Raw genomic sequence first — 6000 nt, forward strand, 5'->3', positions numbered from 1 at the left:
GAAACATTTTGAAACCTTTTCTACAGATAAAAAATGTCCCAATATGATAATCATAACCTGACTATGTAGATTGCATGCACCCAACTAGATATGAATTTTTCATGCTTTTATTCATTGACAAATATCTCTTCCTGCTTTCTAATGCAAATTTGAAATCCATATGTTTCAAGCAATCTTTTTGGCAACATTCACTTGAAATGAGAGCACTGATAGAACTTCTTCTCGTCAGATATTCTGCTCTACCCCTTGTATAACTAGAACAACTTGCATTGATACGAAAAGGTCTGCTCCTATTCCTTGATACAATATTTCTTGGCAAAATCTCCATCATTGGATCATCATTTGTATAAGGCTTTTCATCATCATTAAGAGGAATGTTATCCACACTATGATCAGCTCTGCTTTTCAAATATTGACTTGGAGGATATTCGTCATCTTTTGCTTCTTCAGTGCTACTGTCGTAGTCCTTAGAATTCGGATTGAATGGAAAATCTGACTCGATGTTTAATGGATATTCTTCCTCATATGCATTGCCAGTGCTACTCTCATAGTCCATAGAATTAGGACTACGTTGAAAATGTGACTGTTTACTTATTGAAGATGCTACCTCCCATTCTTTGTCACTGCTACCTTTATACTCATTAGAATTAGGACTAAGTGCATCATCCTATCCCTCATCACTGTTGCTCTCATAGTCCTTAGAATTAGGACTAAGAGGACACAGTGACACCCCATTCTTTTGAAATTCATCATCACGCTCTTCATAACTATTGCTCTCATAGTCCGCGGAATTAGGACTAAGTGGACACTCTGGTACTCCAATCTTTTGAAATTCATCATCCCACTCTTCATCACTGCTACTCTCATAGTCCTTAGAATTAGGACTAACTAGACACTGTGATAGTCCATACTTTTGAAAATCAACATCATGATTTTCATCACTACTGCTCTCATAGTCCTTAGAATTAGGACTAAGTGGACACTTTGACACTCCATACTTTTGAAAATCAACATCATGCTTTTCATCACTACTGCTCTCATAGTATTCAAAATTAGGACTAAGTGGACACCGTGACACTCCATTCTTTTGAAATTTTCCATCATGCACTTCAAAACTGCTGCTCTTATAGTCCTCAGAATTAGGACTAAGTGGATATTGTGACACTCCATTATTTTGAACTTCACCATCATGCTCTTCAAAACTACTGCTCTCATAGTCCTCAGAATTAGGACTAAGTGGACACGGTGACACTCCATTCTTTTGAACTTCACCATCATGCTCTTCAAAACTACTGCTCTCATAGTCCTCAGAATTAGGACTAAGTGGACACTATGACCCTCCATTCTTTTGAACTTCACCATCATGCTCTTCAAAACTGCTGCTCTCATAGTCCTCAGAATTAGGACTAAGTGGACATCGTGGCACTTCGTTCTTTTGAACTTCACCATCATGCTCTTCATCACTACGGCTTTCATAGTCCTTAGAAGTAGGACTAAGTGGAATCTGTGACTCTTTATTTATTTGAAATTCTCCATCCCCTCTTTCATCAGTGCTTCTCTCATAGTCCTTAGAATCAGGACTAAGTGGAAGAATTGACTTCCGATTCATAGTGGAAGAATTCCCGCTATATTCATCAATATGAATAGAGTTGTTACGCGATGAAGAAGTTGATGGTGTATAAATCGAAACTTCACTATCAGAACAATCCATCCCTTTCAATTAAAAGATGTTGAATGATACAAATGGAGAGTCTCCTAAAGATATTATATAGATTAAAGAATGAAATTTTCCCTCCAAAAGATTTCGCGAAAATATTTCCCTCCAAAAAGTTTCGCGCGAATATTTCCCTCCAAAAAGTTTTGCGAAAATATTTCCCTCCAAAAAGTCTCTTAAATTTATTTACCTTCATTATTTTGTTCTACAATTTATTGAAAAATGTAAACTAATTTTTTTTTATGAAATCATAATTAAAATTGTACACTACAACTTCTACATTAATTATTTTAATAGTTAAACCATATAATATTCGCTTTAATATACTACAATATTCACTTTATAATATTTTAAAACAAATTATCCCACATTCAACCCGTTGTAAAACAAATCTATAATATTCACTTTATAATATTGTAAAACAAATTATCCCATATTAACCGTACAGTAAAAAATCTCTGTAACTTCACTTATATATTAAAATTACATTATCACTATTAATCACATCACATCCAGGCTTTCTGAAAATCGTTGAAAGACTCATGAATTTGTGGAGCAGCTAAATCGCTATCAACAACATATTCAACGAAGAATTCTCGCAATTGAAAGGTAAGTTAAATTTTTTTCCTTGAAAACTTTTATATTAAATTAGTTTAATGAAAAATATTTTTTATTTAAATTAATAATTTTCCTGAGCCAAAATAACAATTACATCCATCGTGAGCATGGTGGGCTCGGTCAACCTAATTTTTCTTAATACCCATGGGTGCGCCCCCCTGCCCAACCCCCTTCCCCCTGGGCACGCCCAGCGCACCCTCCCTCGGCCCCGCTTCCCGGGCCGCTCGCACCCATGCCCAGCAGGCGGCAGGGCGATACCGGGAATCGCCCTGCCACCTGCCGGGCACGGGCATGGGCGGCTTGGGTGGCGGGCCATCACCCACCCGCCCCACCCCTCCGAGCGCCCTCACCCGCCCGCCCTCCCTAGATGCCACCCCCCCGGCGCCCTCACCTGCTCCACCCTCCACCCACCCGCCCGCCCCACCCTCCCGACACCCTCACCCACCCCAACCTCCACCCACCTGCGCGCCCCACCCTCGCGGCGCCCTCACCCGCCTAACCCCTCATGGCGCCCTCACATGCCCGCCCCACCCCTCCGCTCGCCCGCCCCACCACCCCCCCACTCACCTCCCTGCGCCACCCCTCCGAGCGCCCTACCTACCCCACCCACCCGCCCACCCGCCCCAGGCGCCCTCACCCACCACCCTCCGGGCGCCCTCGCCCTCGCCCGCCCACCCGCCTCGCCGGCCCTCGCCCCGCCACCTGGGCCGCCCGCGGCCCCGCCCGGCAGGCGGGGGCGCGGGCGGCCCAGGTGGCGCTTGCGGAGGGCTACCCTCGGCAGGCGCCCTCATGCAGGCGCCACCCGGGCCACCGGCGCCCCCGCCCGGCAGGCGGCAGGGCGATTCCGGGAATCTTCCTACCGCCTGCCGGGCGGGGGCGCGGGCGGCCCGGGTGGCACCAGTTGAGGATAGCGGAATCGCCCTGCCGCCTGCCGGGCAGGGGCGTGGGCAGCCCAGGTGGCGCCTTCCGAGGACAGCCCTCAGCCGGCGCCACCCGAGCCGCCCGCGCCCCCGCCCGGTAGGCGGCAGGGCGATTCCCGGAATCGCCCTACCGCCTGCCGGGCGGGGGCGTGGGCGGCCCAGGTGGCGGGGCGAGGGCAGGTGAGGCGGGCGGGCGGGCAAGAGTGAGGGTGCCCGGAGGGGTGGCGAGTGAGGGTGCCTGGGCCAGGCGGGCGGGTGAGGGTGGGGTAGGTAGGGCGCTCGGAGGGGTGGGGCGGGCGGAGGGGTGGGGCGGGGGATGAGGGCGCCGGGAGGGGTGGGTGGGGTGGGCGAAGGGGTGGGGTGGGCGAGTGAGGGTGCCGAGAGGGGTGGGTGGCGTGGGCAGAGGGGTGGTGCGGGCGGGTGAGGACGCCGGGTGGGGCGGGCAAGTGAGGGCGTCGGGAGGGGTGGGGTGGGTGAGGGCACTGGGAGGGTGGGGCGGGCGGGCAGGCGGGTGGGTGGAGGATGGGGAGGGAGGCTCGTGCAGGTGCCACCTGGGCCGCCCACGCCCCCGCCCGGCAGGCGACAGGGAGGGTGAGGGCATGGGCGGGCCGAGTGGCGCCTGCCGAGGGAGGGTGGGTGGGTGGGGTGCCCAGGCGGAGGGAGGGTGGGTGGGCGCCTGGGTGCAGGGGGGTTGGGGTGGGGCGGGCGGGTGGGTGAGGGCGCCGGGCGGGGGGTGGGTGAGGGCGCCCAGAGGGGTGGGGCGGGCGGGCGGGCGAGGGCGCCCGGAGGGGTGGCGGGTGAGGGCGCCCAGGCCGGGTGGGCGGGCAGGCCGATGGGGCGGGGTGGGTTGGGAGGGCGCTCGGAGGGGTGGGGCGGGCGGGTGAGGGCACCGGGAGGGTTGGGGTGAGTGGGTGTGGGGAGGGGGGGGGGGGGTTTAGGGAGGGTGCCGGGAGGGGGGGGGCGGGCGGGTGGGTGAGGGCGCCGGGTGGGGGGGCGGGTGAGGGCGCCAGGTGGGGGGGCGGGTGAGGGCGCCAGGAGGGGGGGCGGGTGAGGGCGCTGGGAGGGGTGGAGCGGGCGGGCGGGTGAGGGCGCCCGGAGGGGTGGGGTAGGCATGTGGGTGAGGGCGCCGGGTGGGGGGCCGAGTGAGGGCGCCTGGAGGGGTGGGGCGCGCAGGCGGGCAGGCGAGGGTGCCCGGAGGGGTGGCGGGTGAGGGCACCCGGGCCGAGCGGGTGGGCGGGTGAGGGGGGGGTAGGGAGGGCGCTGGAAGGGGTGGGGCGAGCGGGTGAGGGCGCCGGGAGGGGTGGGGTGGGCGGGTGAGGGGGGGGTAGGGAGGGCGCAGGGAGGGGTGGGGCGGGCGGGCGGGTGAGGGTGCCTGGAGGGGTGGGGCAGGCAACTGTGGGTGCCGGGAGGGGTGCGATGGGCAGGCGGGCGAGGGTGCCGAGCAGGTGTTATAGACATTTTTGTGCCTTACGCCTTTGAGCATGAAATGTCCATAATCCAAGGGATCCAAAGTCCCTAAAAGTGTTGTTCCTGCCCCTAAAGGAAGAAGGTCAAACAATGACAGCTTCTCCCAGAAGTTCTCCACCAAAAACCACTCAGAACTAGTCAAATCAGGATCAATTCAGAATCTCCACTAGCTGTCTGCGTTGCAAAGCACCGAAATACACTAGCTAGGTGCGTTGCAACGCACTTGAATGCACTACCCAGGTGTGTTGAGCGGGAAATGACAAGTGATAGAGTCATTCAACGAGGTGGAAAGACCATGGAAGCTTCCAGAATCTTCTCCAATGACACTTGCCTCGCTGAATTCGACCAAGTTATGAGTAAGAGGCTCTCAGTCTCCAAGTGGAAGCAAGAACTGACAGAGAGAAGCCACAAGTCAAAACATAAGCTGACTCATCCTCTCTGCTTACATCTATATATGGATCCCTCATCCTAGAGATCCAGGGGCTGGAATTTTGTACTTTGCAGAGAATTTCTGTTGGTTTGAGATTGAGATTAGTACATTGGGTGATTTATGTTTTGTTGGAGGAGAGGAAGGGATTCCTTTGCTGGGAGGTAGATGCTGGATCGGGACTCACTTGGTTGTATCTCCTCTTGGACTTTCTTATCATATCAATAAAATTATTTGAGTTTCTCCTACATGTTGTGTATCAATGATGTTTTGTTATATTTGCATGTTTAGCTTAATCTGATCCTGAGCTTTTTATGAATGTATATCTATATCTTCGTGTAGTTTCTCTCTCTTGTGATCTTGCAGGAATTCGGTGAAGCTGGGCCGGTAAGGGAGCAGGGAGCTGGGAGCTATTGAAGAGAGGAGCGATTGGATCAACAAACTAGCGAAAGACACGGGTTAGTTACATCCTTTCTCCTCATTTACATCTCATAAAGAAGAATACTCAAGTAGTTTTCCTTGTTTGTTGCTAAGGCACTATCACACCTTAGAGTGGGATAGGGGCGTTCTGAATAGATACTTTTCCCGACAACAAACTGGCGACTCCGCTGGGGATCGTATCTAGTTAGTTTATTTGTGTTTCTAACAATGTAAACTTTGAAACGGGAACTATAAACTCAAAATGGGAACTCTGGCCCAAAAACCCCCAAAAAACCACAAAAACAGTGCTCAAAACGAAAAGTGTGTATACTGGAACGATGTTTTTTTTTTTTAGGTGTCAATTTTGCGGTTGTTTTAAAAATGTCAGCGACTACGAAATTTTCCTGCAAAATATAGCTTCAGAACGAAAGTGT

This window comes from Pinus tabuliformis, chromosome 6 (assembly GCF_031772625.1).
Source record: "Pinus tabuliformis cultivar Carrire ecotype Pingquan chromosome 6, CPIR1, whole genome shotgun sequence".
Lineage (NCBI taxonomy): Eukaryota > Viridiplantae > Streptophyta > Pinopsida > Pinales > Pinaceae > Pinus > Pinus tabuliformis.